The sequence below is a fragment of the Silurus meridionalis genome, chromosome 27 (assembly GCF_014805685.1).
Source record: "Silurus meridionalis isolate SWU-2019-XX chromosome 27, ASM1480568v1, whole genome shotgun sequence".
Classification (NCBI taxonomy): Eukaryota; Metazoa; Chordata; class Actinopteri; order Siluriformes; family Siluridae; genus Silurus; species Silurus meridionalis.
Window position 1 is genome coordinate 8,792,602 of NC_060910.1, and position 15,492 is coordinate 8,808,093.

The 15,492-nt window shown below is 40.2% G+C and overlaps 1 long non-coding RNA gene across 2 annotated transcripts in view; it reads left to right on the forward strand.

Annotated features, from left to right (window-relative positions):
- Nucleotides 1-622: 622 nt before the first annotated feature.
- The window catches only part of LOC124380519, a 38,461-nt gene continuing 23,591 nt past the window's right edge, over nucleotides 623-15,492 (forward strand). Inside the window, exons 1-2 of one of the 2 annotated variants that reach the window (XR_006924693.1) lie at nucleotides 623-2,193; nucleotides 4,208-4,361. This is a non-coding gene — a long non-coding RNA (uncharacterized LOC124380519). Of the gene's footprint in view, nucleotides 2,194-3,600; nucleotides 4,362-15,492 lie in introns of those variants that run through there. The other variant, XR_006924692.1, reaches the window with a different exon arrangement.

Here is a 15,492-nt window from a genome sequence, read left to right on the forward strand (position 1 = left end):
GGAATGTGCTATAGAAAACAAATACAACTAAAACGTGTGTAAAAAAAAAAAGGGTGTACTATAAATTGGTACGTATGTTTAATCCTCTTAAAATACTACACGATATTTGCACTTACAAATTATTAATAATAATTAATATTGTTGTTGTTGTTCTTGTTATACATGTTTTTGTTACATTTACCTTTGTCTTTCCCACTCTAAACTGTGCAACCATTTCTCCTTTATCTTAAATTGTTTAATCAAGCCGCATGTTTTACAATCAGTGGCCGCTAGGTGTCGCCACGCATCACGGAACTGCTTTCCACTGACCCAGATTTAATTTTCTTTAATTTGCAATAAAACTATGACGAGTTCGAATTAAAAACAGAACAGTTCGGCCATAACTTGATGTATTTAAAAATTGTAAGATTATTTATGGTCATACATTTGACCTGATACACAGAGAGCCAACGCCCAGAGACACACATATATAAATTTTGTGTTCATATAAATGTTATTTGAATATATATATATATATATATATATATATATATATATATATATATATATATATATATATATATATATATATATGTGTGTGTGTGTGTGTGTGTGTGTGTGTGTGTGTGTGTGTGTGTGTGTGTGTAGCAGGTCGTGTGCTTAGGCTCCTTGGGAAAATTTTTACTACCAGTTATCTTATCACAGGCAACCATTAAAAATAGATCTTTTTTAAGCATAGCGCACACACACACACACACACACTCACACACACACACACACGCACGCACGCACACACACACACACACACACACACACACACAGGCTATCTAATCAACATGCAAATAATTTTGCGCATTGATATTGCAACGTGAAAAAGTGTCAATAATAATATTATATATTTAATTTATAATTATATATTTCTACCTTTTCTAATTCGGGGATTCGTCCAACGTGATTTCTAAACGACATCACAGATCACTATAGCACGACCAGAGTAATCCACTATTACATATTATATACTAATGTTTGAAAATAGTCAACATTTTGCTTTTGTTATTGGTAGAGTTTTTTTCATTCCGTTTCCATAAATATCCCGATGTATCAAACAGATTTTTACAAATGATTCTGATTCTAAAGAAAACGTCGCAAAGAAAATGTTAAAGAATTAAACAATGATAGTTAATAACGATCTTTGGTGGGAAGATGGCTGCAGTAGTTGTGTATTTTTATACGATACGTATTAGGCACCTATAATAAAAATGTCACTTTTAAATGGGTTAAAAGCACGAGCATGACCAAATTCCAAGAAAAACCGTACACCGTATTTAGAAATAACATGAAAAGTTACTGAATATATATGGGGGCAATGTGCCCAGGGTCGGATTTAAGCATGATGATTGGGTGACTGGTGCTCGCAGTGGTTTAATTGGTTTCTCATTACAGTTCATTCACTTTGAGTTTTTTAATGATTGAAGTAAGTCTGTGTGTGTGTGTGTGTGTGTGTGTGTGTGTGTGTGTGTGTGTGTGTGTGTGTGTGCGCGCGCTATGTGCTGGGCACTTATTACAGCATATTAAGCTATTATTATGCAGAATAAAATTGTGTGTGAAATATAAAAGTTATGTATATCTTTTTGTAGCCTATTATCGGAAAAATGTTGAAATCGTGCATGCATGTCATCGTCGTTTTGTGGTAGCTTTTTCCCCTCTTTTTTTTTTTGGGGCGGCACAGGCGCCTTCCTATTCTAATTGCATTGTAAATATGCATCACCATGATAATGGAGTCGCGCGCAGGCGTAGCCCCGCCGCTCACGTGCGCTTCACAACTTCGGGCCCTCTCACTGCGTGTAGATGGAGGACGGGGTCAGGGGATAAACTAGCTTACAAAGTAAAGTTCAGTTTCGTCTCGGTAACGTAACGAAGAGACGCAAACTGGTCTTGTCCCGAAATGATGCACGAGTCGAGAAACGCGCGTGCATATAGGACAGCACGTGTCTCGAGCCGCTTGGGATGAAAATCTTTACGCGTGCCAGTCTGGCCACTTCTATTGGGTGCCACCTCAGCTGAGCAGCTCGGAGCAAAGGTGCACGAGCTGAAGAGCGCTTACACACACCCCCAAAACACGAAAAAAGTTCCGGAGATGCGTGTTGTCTCGAGTGTCTGCGTGCAAAAGGTAGATTATTAATGTGCGGAGGAGACTGAGCGCTGGTTTTAAGGGTAAGTGTGGCGCAAAATGGTGTGTCTGTTCATATGAAGTTAAATGCCATAGTTAAGGGCTGAACCTGCAGCTAAAGACTGCTGATTTTTTGTTATGGGAGCCGGGAAAATCATTATACATCCTGCACGGTGCAGCTAGGAACAATCAGTGTATTTGCATACGACGTGTAATTATGCAGTTATAGCAGTCTAATGCAGCCGGGGTGTGCAGTCTGTTCCGCATAGACTCCTAACAGGATTTTGTATGTTGTTTTAATACTGATCAATGATTTGTTTTTTTTTTTGCAATGATTACAATGAGTCTTGCGTCTATAGGCCCCATATACAAAGTATAACTCACGTGATGCTACGTGGTCATGCAAAACGTTTCAAATTGTTACTAAACGCGTAGTGATCTTTTGTTCGATAGTCTTTGTTTGTGCACACTGCATCTGAATAGTCTAATTCTAGGAATTGTATAAATTACGTTGCAAATCCGAGACTTGATGAAATCGCATCTGTAAGGTACGCAGTTAGGAGAATAGCTGTAAAAAAAAAAGAGAGAATATAAAGGACAACAAAGGAAAAATTATGAACATTCATAACCTACGACTCGCTTAAAATGCGTCTGTTTAAAAAATTAAATAAATAAATAAATAAAAAATAAAAGGAAACGATGCCGTCACAGTCACCGGAAACGCAAAAAAATAGAGATGCAAATCTACCTTTTACATATGCATCAATATTTAAAACAACACACATGCTGGAAGCGTCTGCGGCGACGAACCGAGCGACGTCTCAGTGCGCGCGGGCGCCAGTCTCCTGCTCCTTCCTTCAGTGCGCGCTCCGGATCCCACCATGCAGATGCTCGCCATATTTAAAACAATAAACAAATAATAATAATCATTCAAAATAAAACTCTGTTTTCTTCAAGTGGGAGCAAAAGAATAAATGAGCCTTTTTGGAGCCAACGAGGCTAAAATTTTTTACTCCAAGCGCAGATAGAAAGGCGACGTAAAGGGATTTGCATATTTGATGCGCTAATTTCCTTGATGTATTTAAATATGGCTGCGCGCGGCACAGCGGCTTGTCTACGTCACTGGACGTGACCTCGTTGTTCAGCCTAAACGCGAATCCGCTTGCAATCATGGAGAATTAGAAAGAGGGACAGAATTACGTGCTGTAACGTCATTACTAAATTTCTCATACAGAAATGGATTACTTATAAAAATGTAACAGAGTTGAACTTGAACTTAACATTCAATACACCTGTATATGATGATGAGAAATAATATAGACAACATAATAATGATGATAATAATAATAATAATAATAATAATAATAATAATAATAATAATAATTATGATGATGATGATGATGATGATGATAAAGGCTGATATATGGCTTATTAGAAGGGTATACATAGCATGGTCTGCACTTTTATTAAACCTAAAAAAGGCCTCGCGCGTGCTTCTTTAGTATGTTCTTGATGCCTTATAACTAAACTTTTTGCTTTTTTTTGCTTTTGGTAGACAGTGTTTTTTTTTCTTAATAATGTCTTCGCATGTGTTTAAAGACGGCGAGCGCGTTCCGTCAGTCCGCTCGTGTGGGGCAGGAAAAAAAGGCTAAAAAAAGAAAAGAAAAAAAAAATGCTCGAGGCAAATTCATTAGCGCAGTCAGTGCGTAACCTGCTCTGGGAAACTGGGGGGCTACAGTCCACGCCAATAAGGGGAACAATGGCTCCTCAGTTCAAGTCCAACAAAAGACCTGGCCAACTTGTTTGAATTTCCGAGCACGTCTTTTCTTTCTCTCACAGAGAGAAGGAGAGGTTCTGCCCCCCCTCCTGTTCTTTCCCCCACCCTGACACTAAAAAAAAATCATGCCATGCCAACCCTCCGCTCAACAGTGCACTTTTTCCCATTTGGTGCTGTAGACAAATAGGTTATGGGAAACTTCTCGACCCCTCCTATCTGTCTCTCTCCCCCCCATCTCGCGCTGTCTCTCAGTCTCTCACACATTCTCGCGCTGTCTCTAGCGCGCGTGGACTACCGGAGTGGGGAAGCACCCGTAATGAGCTAAGTATTAGCGGCAATTTTGAACCGCACGCGCACCGGGTGGACTCGATAGTGAGACGGCGTTTTGCGCACCGGGATCGGATACCGAAGGTTGGACAGACGCGTGGACAGACAGTAAGTAGCTTGTTCCCTAGAGACCGACACTAATTTCCACTAAGTTTCTCACGCGCACTTTTCCTACACCTGTCCATGAAGCAAGTTAGAGATGTTTTCAGAAATGCAGCATTACTGTGTGTTTTATAGCTTTTACATGCAAAAGGACATGTCTATGATCATAGCTGAAGTTCTTTGAAAATGCGGACCAGGATTGGTTGTCCAAGGCAAAATGTAATATATTTATTACTTACAACTTGTTCAGTTCATACTAATATTATGTATGCAGTTTTGCATGTAAGTCAGTCCTGGTAGTGTTAAACAGATGTTGTCCAGCTTTCTTATGTTGCACACAGTTTTTCTGATCTCGCTTTGCTGCAATAGGGTGTAACCTTCTCAGGTGGGTGAGATATCATGATGTATTTTTTCTACTCATGTACACTTTATTTTAACTACTTTATCCATACACCTTAAATACCCTTTCTGGCAAAATCACACGATTGCATAGGTGTCTTTATTAAAATTCATCATTTGGAATTAGATATGAGCTGGATGGCAAAAAAAAAAAGTGTTTGTAAGTATTGCGTTTGTCTCGAAAGTGAGAGAGCATGATCACATCAAGACAAGTGAGGCAAGCTCATCGTTCCCTTATGAAATATCAGGGGCTTTCAGTAGATGGAGACTCAATTCACTGAAGTGAATTGGATGCAAGGCCTACATTAGTGGTTTAGAATAATTATGGCTGAGGCCACAATTTTAAAGCCATTTAGTCAGTCATGCATCAAGGAAAGGATCTGATGTTTCGAAGCAATCGAGACTGGAAAATCAATTAGTTATGTAGCTTGTTTTATTTATTGCACTGTAATTAATTCAGAGAACCACACCAGAGAATAATCCTGGTTTATCTGAATACAATTTCACAGACGGTGTAAAAAGGTCTTTTACTCTATGTTAGTTCAGTAGTTTATCTATACTGGGACGGGAAAAAAAAGAACTGACCACATGCATTAGACATGCGATAAAGAAAACTTTATTGTGTTCCCACGCTTTCTAGGTGGCTCCCTCTTGAGCACCACCCACCAATACCCCAACATCATCACAGTCATTTATAGCCTATTACTATATTTGTTAATTTCCATATTTGTGGTGTTTTTTCACTCCCTTATATATTCCTGAAACACCACCTAACCCTTGGTATCAATAAGGTAAGACTTGATTGACTTCTACAATCAAGGCCGCATTTCCCCCCCTCTTTATTTCATGAAGACAAGCCACAAACATTACCACCAAAAAATATTTCACACCCTCCCCCATTCTCACACAGTTACAGTTGGGGAAAATATATATAATAGTCTATTCATTATTCCTCGCATCCTGCGAAGCAAAGCAAATACGTTTTTTATCTGTCTGCCATCACATGGAATGAAAGTCTGTCACCTAAGCTGTGATAACAGAATGAAACATGCTTTGAAGAGGATTATTTGTATTGTTAGAAACCAAATAGCTTGTCACACATGGAAAATGGCATTCACTGCTTTGGGAATCTATCTGAAAATGGAGATGGTCAGAGTAAAAGGTTACAGACTGGTGTACAGTAACAGAATATAAAGGCATCTTACAGTCTCACATAGGAGAGGCGACTCACAGGCTCTGTAGCATTCAGCCAGGCCCTGACTCAGTTCAACACTGGCCATGCATGGCTTCCCTGCATGCCATACCTCCATTTTCTTTAGCTATGTGCTCCAAAAATCTCCATCTTCAGGGAGAGAGGCGTCGTTTTGGTCGCTCTCTCTCTCTCTCTCTCTCTCTCTCTCTCTCTCTCTCTCTCTCTCTTTCACCCCCCCCACCTACCCTGCGATGTCACATCTTTTCCACGGCGCGGCTAAAATAGCGCGTGCCGACGGCGCGCACGCAAATCGCCAACTCCGCGTTCCTAATGACATCATCATTACCTTAACACTCCCGCTGGTCCGAGACCTTTGACCTTGTGTGGTTGGTCCAGATTTTTTTGCTACTGGATGCTCGTCCCCTCCCCTTAAGTTCCCCCCCTTTAGTCCCTGAGATGGCCCTATATTGCCTTTCCTCAGACCGTTGGTGGCAGCGGCGAGACGGCACAGCGGAATTTCTCCTCCACTCGCCTCTCTATTATAGCAGGGTGATGGGTTTTTTTTCTGCGATAAATGCGTTGCCGCACTCGGAACCTGTCACCCCCTCGTCAAAATGATGCAAAAAAAAAAAGGAAAAGCACGAGCTGTATATTTTGTGGCGACACCAACGCGGTGTTATTTATATGTTCACTCTTCCTCCGGAGTCGGATTTCTCCCTTTTGTAAAGTGGCCGCCGGTTCCGCGGGATACCGATCACCGCCTGCGCAGTCTAATAGGACCAGAGGAGGCTTTTGTAAAATTGCAATGCAAATGAGGGCCTGTGCGAGGATGACTGCACCTTCCTCACCGCTCTCTCTCTCTCTCTCTCTCTCTCTCTCTCTCTCTCTCTCTCTCTCTAACTCTAATATTGGTTTATGTCACGAGTCCGGGGGATTACGGCATATGCTTTAATTTGTGATCTTTTTTTTTCCTTTATCCTTAATTTTTTTAATAGACTTCTGAGGAAAGCGTTATTTTTGTAGCTCCACTTTTGCGGCCATAGTTGTGGACAACACGGGGGACGACTTGATTAATTAAGGAGTTGCTTTTGACAACTTCACTCTATGTGGATGTGCAGCACCGAAGAGCACGAGGCTCCTGGACGGATTTTACTGTCACGCATTTGAACTGGAAGTGTGTTGTTATCTTTGGTTATCTAGCTGTATGAGTGTGTTGGCCGTCATAAAGCTAGATAACCGAAAGTAAAAACTGCCTCCATGCCCATCGACCTCTGTGGATGCTGCAAGACTTGATGGCTTTAAGAAAGTGTGTGATTCATGTGATGTGATGTGATGTGATGTGATGTGATGTGAAGTGATGCAAACATTCAGAAGTTTTGCACTGCGAACTGAGAGAGGGTGCCAGTGGGGATCTTATATGGGGTTCAGGATATTTTTAAATCTCTCTCTCTCTCTCTCTCTCTCTCTCTTGCACACACACACACACACACACACACACACACACACACACACACACACACTCGTTAGATATTTTTTTGGTTGCAAAGAAAATCACCTTTATTTTCTTGCTTTGTTTAATTTAGTGGATAAATTGAACTTTGAACTTCTTTAACTGTAATGTTAAATACATTTTGTTGCAAAAGTCAAGTGCACGCGTTTGCACGTTTATTATTATTATTATTATTATTATTATTATTATTATTATTATTATTATATCTGCTCTGTCGCATTTGGCCAGGGAACGGCGCTGGCATTCCAAACAGAAATAATTAGGACATATACAGAGCTTGCAAAAACAAAAAAAAATGAAAAGGGGGTGGGCACTTTGGGATAGTGTTAGGAGTTGAGGGGAGGGTGGGGGTGGGTGGTCGCTCCTCCTTAATTGATTCCGTTAAAACGGAGCACAGGAGATGTGAACGAGCGGACGCTCCCATTCCCACGCTCGGGGGCAAGCGGCGGTGCCACAGGCCGAAACGAATATGACACACAGAGCCGGCGGGGTTTGGTGGGCTTTAGAAGGGGGTGGGGTGGTGAAGGAGGACGATGAAAAAAAAGGAGAGGAGAAGAGGGGGGGCAACAAGGGTCATGAAAAGACGTCAAGTGCACCAGACTCATCTGCATCACTTTAGAAAGTGGCGGTGCCCATGCAGCGCGCGCACGCGGGCCCCCCGACCAGACGAGCTGCAGCAGTGAGCGCGCGCTGGCTTCAGCACGCCACACTGCGGGCCCCTGTATCAGCACGCCGAACAGAAACTTCTGTCTCCTTTATAAAAACTATTTTATTGTTCACTTTAGAGTAAAGCTTCAACGCAGCCCAGAGAATAAATGAGGCTACAGGCGCGCTGAAAAGATGACATCACATGCTTTGTGCTCGCATTGTATGTGAACTTGAGAACCGGCAGATTTTCTTGCTTTTTATCATCATCAGTCTCGTTCACGCAGACAAACCGTGAGAACAGGTTACATTATAAAGTGATAGCCCTAATAGTTTTTTTAAAATAGTAACAATAAACATGACCATCCTGCAACGGCAAGATTGAATTTTATACACTCATTTGGCCTGCATTAATAAGTAACTTTTTCCTTTCTTATTTATTTTCACCTTTTATTATTATTATTATTATTATTATTATTATTATTATTATTATTATTATTATTGTTATTATTATTATTATTATAAATTAGGTTCCTTAACATAAGAACTCATTCACAACTCTGCTACTATGTGTGTGTGTGTGTGTGTGTGTGTGTGTGTGTGTGTGTGTGTGTGTGTGTGTGTGTGTGGGACTACCATTATCCAACGCCTCAGAGAAAAAGCAGTTCAGTCTACCTGAGACTCAATGCCGAGTGAAACAGCTGCCTTGCCCTCTGAATCATTCCTTGTTTTCAAGACTTCACATATCAGTTTTATTTGAAGCGAGTTAAACAAAGCGAAACAAAATGCTGTTTCATTCTTTTAATGGTGAAGATGTGAGCTGTTAACATTGGTCTCATTGGTACAGTAAAATTACTGCATAATGATTCAATCCTCATCAGAGATAAAACAGTGGATAAAATATGTATGAATGTATACATGCATGTTTGTTTGTGCTGATCAGTTTTGAATATTTATGTTTATTTTTTATTTATTTTATTTTATTTTTTTACTGGCTGGCTCACCCTTTATTTCACCAATTCTTAGTGAGTCTTGTAGGCACAGAGGTTGGAAAGTCATTCGAATCTATTCTAAATGTCACCGCTTCGATTTAATGCAGGGATGTAGCGCAGAAAGGTGGTGAGTGGACTGGAATCTCTGCAAATTATATTTTGAAGGAGTCTTTCATTATGGCAGTGGCACATACTTTGAGTGATAGAAATGGGTCACATTTTTCAAGGATATCAGTATTCCAGCAAGCCGGTATATGCTGTGTGTAGAATAGCTTCTGCAGTGATATGCTCCTTAGCAAAATGCATGCTAGGATTTCTCTTAAGGTTTATTCACTTCCACCAAATAACTAACATATATAATATTATTTCACAACTGAGAAAGGAGATACAAATTAAAAGAGATTACTGCCCTTTCATTCTCAGCTGGACATTTGATGTGTACATATGACCATGCTATGCATGAGGTTTACAAAGTCGCTTCAGCGAATAAATGCAAGTGTAATGAACGTTCATTCACTAGACTACCCTGTATGAAAGATTTTCTTGATTGTGTGTGTGTGTGTGTGTGTGTGTGTGTGTGTGTGTGTGTGTGGAGCACATTTACAGTGAACGGGGGGAAAAAATCCTGCCTTTTTGATTGGCTGAGTAGTATAACCATAGCGACCGAGGCAGCTTATAAGTATTCATTGGGTGAGCAATCTTCATATTTTGGACTATTCCACTTCCCTTAAATGCTAAGGCCTCCTGTCTGGCTATTCTGCTGCCCTTGATATTAAGAAGTCACACAGATCTACATCCATATATATTTTTTCAATGACATTACAGTGGACCTTCTTGATGCAAATATACCATAATAGCAAATTTGAACCTGTTATATGCATTGTTTCTCCTTAAAGCTTATATACACTTGTATGGAGTTTCTGTACCACATCTGCTGTATGATTATTTGATTGTGTTAGGCTAACATTTTTGGTTAGGTAATGATTTTTCTTGGTGTCTTAAAGACAACTTAAAGATAGCACCTGGTTTAACTGTAATTTGCTTATTTTTACTTATTAATTTATTCATCATTATTTTTTGCAATTATTTATGTTATGTTGATTAATGATATATATATATATATATATATATATATATATATATATATATATATATATATATATAATATATATAATATATATATTACATTTAAACCACACCAGATGGTCTTATACAATAATAAATTTTTTATGATTAGTCTATAGAAGCTCAATATAGGGGCAGACTGAAGATAGATTGACTTGGTGATTGTTTGAGGCTGTAAGCGGAGGATTTAAATGAGCAGAATGCTGCCAGGAGCTAGGCGTAGTCCCGCCCCCTTATGCGCTGGTCCTTGTCACATGTACCTTGCTTTTCACGTTGGTTGGTGTCGCTCTGGCAACCAGAGGTGAGCTCAGAGGGTGCATGTGAAAGAGTGTCAGTGTGTGCATATGTGTGTATGGGGTGTATGCATTTGCATATGTATCTGCGGTATTCGCTATAAATGAGTAATGTTCAAAATTAGGGGTGGTGTGTGTGTGTTTGTGTGTTTTTCTGAGAAAGAGAGAGAGAGAGAGAGAGAGAGAGAGAGAGAGAGAGAGAGTTTGTCCATATGCAGATAAGGAGACACCTTTTATCTTCCTGCTACTTAGTTCCCTTTGGTCAAATCTCTGTTCATTACATTTTAATTCTCCACCCTTCTTAAAAAAGGTGTGATATCCAGGTCACAAGCATGTTGTGAAATGAGGTTCATAGACACTATAGGGGTTTTAAAGAATCTTTCTATCGGCTGAAAACATTGGTTGTAATCATGTATCTTTTTTGTATTATCAAAAAATATATTTTTTTGCCAGGGCAGCCCAGTTGTGCAATAACCTAATCTGCTTCCTCAGTTTTCTTCTACTGAGCTTTTCTGAACACTTTTTCATAGTGTTCATATTAATTACATTCCCTGAATGTACCATGGAAATAATCTAAAAGAGAAAAAGGGTGAGTGAAAGATAAAGGCAAGTCGTTTTGCAAGAGTTTTAAATCAGCTCTAACACTCAGCAGACTGAGCAGGTGAGTAAAGCTTGTAAAAGCCTAGATGAATGATTTAACTCGTTTTAAGTGCTCAGTTGTACCATTTAAAGATCTGTCATGGCTTACACTAACTGTGCTGCACTGAGCTAATTAGCAATATATATTGTCCTGCTGTATTATCAAAAACAATTTAGAATTTCTCTGTTATACAAAATCCTGACTCAGTACAGGAGCGAGGCTGTGTGCATCTATTAGTGATGGTTTTATAGTCTTCAACTGGAATTCACTGGCTGTGTGTCTATTTTGAATTCTGCTATGCTCTGCTGAATTTTGATTATGCAAATGGCCCTCATGCTGTAAATAAATTGCTATAATTGCACTGAAAAGCACCTCAATCCTGTCAGATGCAAGAGCCTAAAAAATACATTTAATGCCGCTGAATTATTTACCGATATTAATTACAAATGACATAGAGATGATATAATCTATTCCTTTGTTAAGAAAAAAAAATTCAGATTATTAAAAAAAGGATTTTTCTCATGAATAAAGAAAAATTTGCTAGAAATGTTCTCTAGTAGAAACTAAATTATGTGGGTGACACAAATACTATTTTACAGTCCCCAGAACCTGCATTTCCCAAAGCCCCAATTATCTGAGCTAATTTTAGATGAGACCGAATTAAAATTTGTATCTAAACTCTGTCTTCCATCAAGTCTGTGATAAATTGGCTTTATGCTGTTTGTAAGTGGTCGCAGTTGCTTCTAAATGTACGTGCCCTCCAATTAAATAATTTAAATACCGCACCTGTCACAGGCGGTGGCTATGTCATGCAGCGAGCCGCGCTTACATTAGAATCCTGACTTTATGCAAATTTGATGAGCACCACCTCATGCATATATGCGGCGGTCCCTGGAGCTGCCTGCTTAATATCCTTATTAGAAGGAGGAAGGATTAAAAATTGATGGCAGAGGTTTGGTAGGCAGATTGTACCCTTCGAATTGCCCGCGAAGTGGTGGTGCAGGGTCTGAAGCCACTTCTGTGCAACAGTGCTTCCTTCTTTCAAGGTGCCACCATCTTAAAGAGCTTAGCAGTGGCGAGCACGCGGAAAAGGGTAGGGACCTAAAATGTCCGCTGGCACAGGCTTGCGCATCCTCCTTGCTAACGTGCTCACATCAATTACAAAATTATCCGGCATCACTGAAGCCGTGCATGCTGAGCGACTCATTTGCATGCATCGACTCACCCTTCCCCCGTTACTATCAGTTTTATATGCAATTGGCTCATGGCAAGCAGCGGCGCGTCTTATCCATGCACAACACGCGCCCTTTGCACAAATGCAGGGTGGAACCCAATGCACGTTATCACAGACTGTATTCACCTATAGCACCTCGTGATCGCTAGAAATTCTGAAATGAATATATATTTGCTGCGTGGCCTGTGGCTAGAACCTTGGTAAACCATTATATTGCTATTTAAATCTGCAAGGCTCTAATCTAACCTTGGATAAAATTGAAGGAATGGCCATATCTCTGATAGATGCCAATTGCTGTCAGATAATGCTCAGCTCATTTAAACATTGATTGTAAGAGAGTCTTAATGGGGAAGGTTTTTCAGTATCACTCGAGTCCAAGTGTCATCGCGGTTCTTCCACTGCGAAAATTCTGTTTGCTGTTCCGGCAGGCCCAATCCACTCCAGTGTCTTAATTATTTCAAAGGTGGCTGCTTAAAACAGGGCAGCGTCGTAGCTCCATTTGCATTTCGCTTTCATCTTTGTAAGCCCTCATGGCACCGTCGAGGCAAGTGTGCGGGAAATGAGTCCTAATGCTTGGATTCGTGCGCCCACACCCAACTCATACACAGGCGTGAACTCGCACACACACACACACACACACACACACACACACACACACACACACACAGAGGCTCATATTGAATTGCAGGCATATATGCAGGCGAACAACAAAAGAGCTGCGCATGCACTGAGAGCATTTCCATGCCGAGTAAGGTGACAAAAAAGGTAGCCACGCATCTTCTATGCACGGTGATGTAAAGATCAGGGTCGGACCCTGTTGTAGCTTGGTCGGGTAATTGCTAGGGGTGAATAGAACCATGGAAGTGCAGACAAAGTATTGGGTTCATTTTCTACTTCTCTTTCTAGAATGTATGCCATGTGGTTTTACTAGCAGCACTCACACCTGCAATCACATGGTAATGGACTTCTTTGGAGGTCTGCGAATTTGGCATTGAAAGAATTGTTAGAGAAGAACAAGGTCTTACACGGGAAAGTGGCAGCGAGGCATAGCTGCATTGACTCGGCAGCTCAGATACAGTATAATTTGCTTTTAAACAAACCTGGACTTTTGATCAGTGAACAGTAATGATGTTCTTTATTGCAATGGCTATCATTCAATCATTTTTTGTGTATACATCACCCAAGAAAATCCTTGGTGTATGTGACACCTTTGTATGCCCCATTATTTTCTGATCTCCAGTTTTGAGTGTGCATGCATGTACATATTCTTCCACCTACATCTCGTAGTCTCACCTCCAGGAAGTCTGAATCGTGTTGATTAGTGTGAAAATGTGCTCCTGGGGTGATCTGCGAAACTCCCTCCCCCTTTACTCACACACTCACACACACACACACACACACACACACACACACACACACTCACACATGCGCGTTCGTGCGCACACCTGATGTGTGGAACCCCGTAGACTACTGTGATGAGATGAGTGTAATTAAATTCCTGCATGTGTTAGGCCAGGCCTGTCAGCAGCTAATAAACGAATATGAGGAGTCTCCTGAACGCTGAAATAAGACAGCAGGGCAGGCAGGGCAGGCAAAGGGGAGGCAGACAGACACTCAGACTGCAACGCGACATTATTTTCACACCAGCTGGACAGCATGTACATTGGATAGATTTGGTGGTAATATTTTTATAAAGTCGTTACTTATACGATTGTTAAATCAATGATCTGTACAGCTTTTCTTTTATTGTCACACCACTAACCATTTCCATCTTGCATGGATTTGTGGCTTCTCAACCCTGCAGTTGGTTGTCTCTATAAAACAGTCACACTGCGTATTGTTTTGCTTGAATTTGGCCATGACGCATGCACTGCATGGTTTTTCCTGGGCTTTGTTTGCTGGCAAGAACCATCATTTTTCACCCAGCAGACAAGATGCAGGCTGTCAGTGGGAGAATCATACCTGGTTCCATGCTAGACCAGTCGCCCCTCGTATAGCCCAGTGGCTGCTGATTGTCAGTGTGGGGTGCTGGCAGAGAAATGCAATAACTCTAGACACCCAGGCTGTGGAACTGTAGAGGGGGATGGGTGAACTCGCAGCCGTGTGTAAAAAAAAAAAAAGAAAAGAAAAAAAACAAGCCTGCTCTCGGACGAAAAACACATCCTGCAGGCTAGACAAACACATGGACCTGCTTTGCTACTTCTTACCACTTTTTCCTTATGCTCTTCCTTATCAGTCTGAATGTAACTGTCAGGGCTTTCATGGCTATGGTTTGGCTTCATCTAATTATATGCACAGACAGGAAATATGTCATGAGAAAGGAAGTACATCATAGTAATTTGAGGACTGTTTCTAGAAATATAGTAGCAAGCTGGCTGTGTTTGACATTAATGAGGAAGAAAAGAGCAATTTATTTAGTGGTAAACAATTATCCATTTGCTTTTGCAAAAAGATAGAGACTTGAAACCTGAACTAACCAACTCATCCTATTTGTTGTGTTATTTGGTGAAGTAAAATATTGCACTGTTGTTTTTTGTACAAATGAACCATTTTCAATAAAGTGAATTAGTTATTTTTTTCACATCAACTTGATTATGTGGACTTTAATTTTACATTACATGCTATTTTAATACATCTTAAAGAAAATAAATAAAATAATGTAACAAATGAATATTTTGTATTTCATGACCCAAAGGCTGGATTGTCTGTAGTGTTATTAAGCAGTAATTAACATGTAATTAAGACTTATCAAACCTTAAATTGGGATATGTTGCTTTAAACAAATATCCAAATATATATATATATATTAATTTTTTTAGTTTCTTTGTGTTAGTACAAAGAGGTTTGTCTCAGGATTTTATGCTACTCTTTATTGACCAGCGCACCAGCACATAGCTTAGCACAGTAGCTTAATAAGACGTGACAGCTGTCATTCCTCCTTTGACATCTGTTAGGTGAAAGGCACCATCACTTGGACAAGGCCTGCACTGTTTTTGAGCTGGTTACAGAATAAAATGCTGCTGTAAGGGTTGCCTGGCAAGCAGAATATTTTAAACACTCTATGGTCAATATAAAGTAAGCTAGCATTGCATTGATGTAAACAGAGC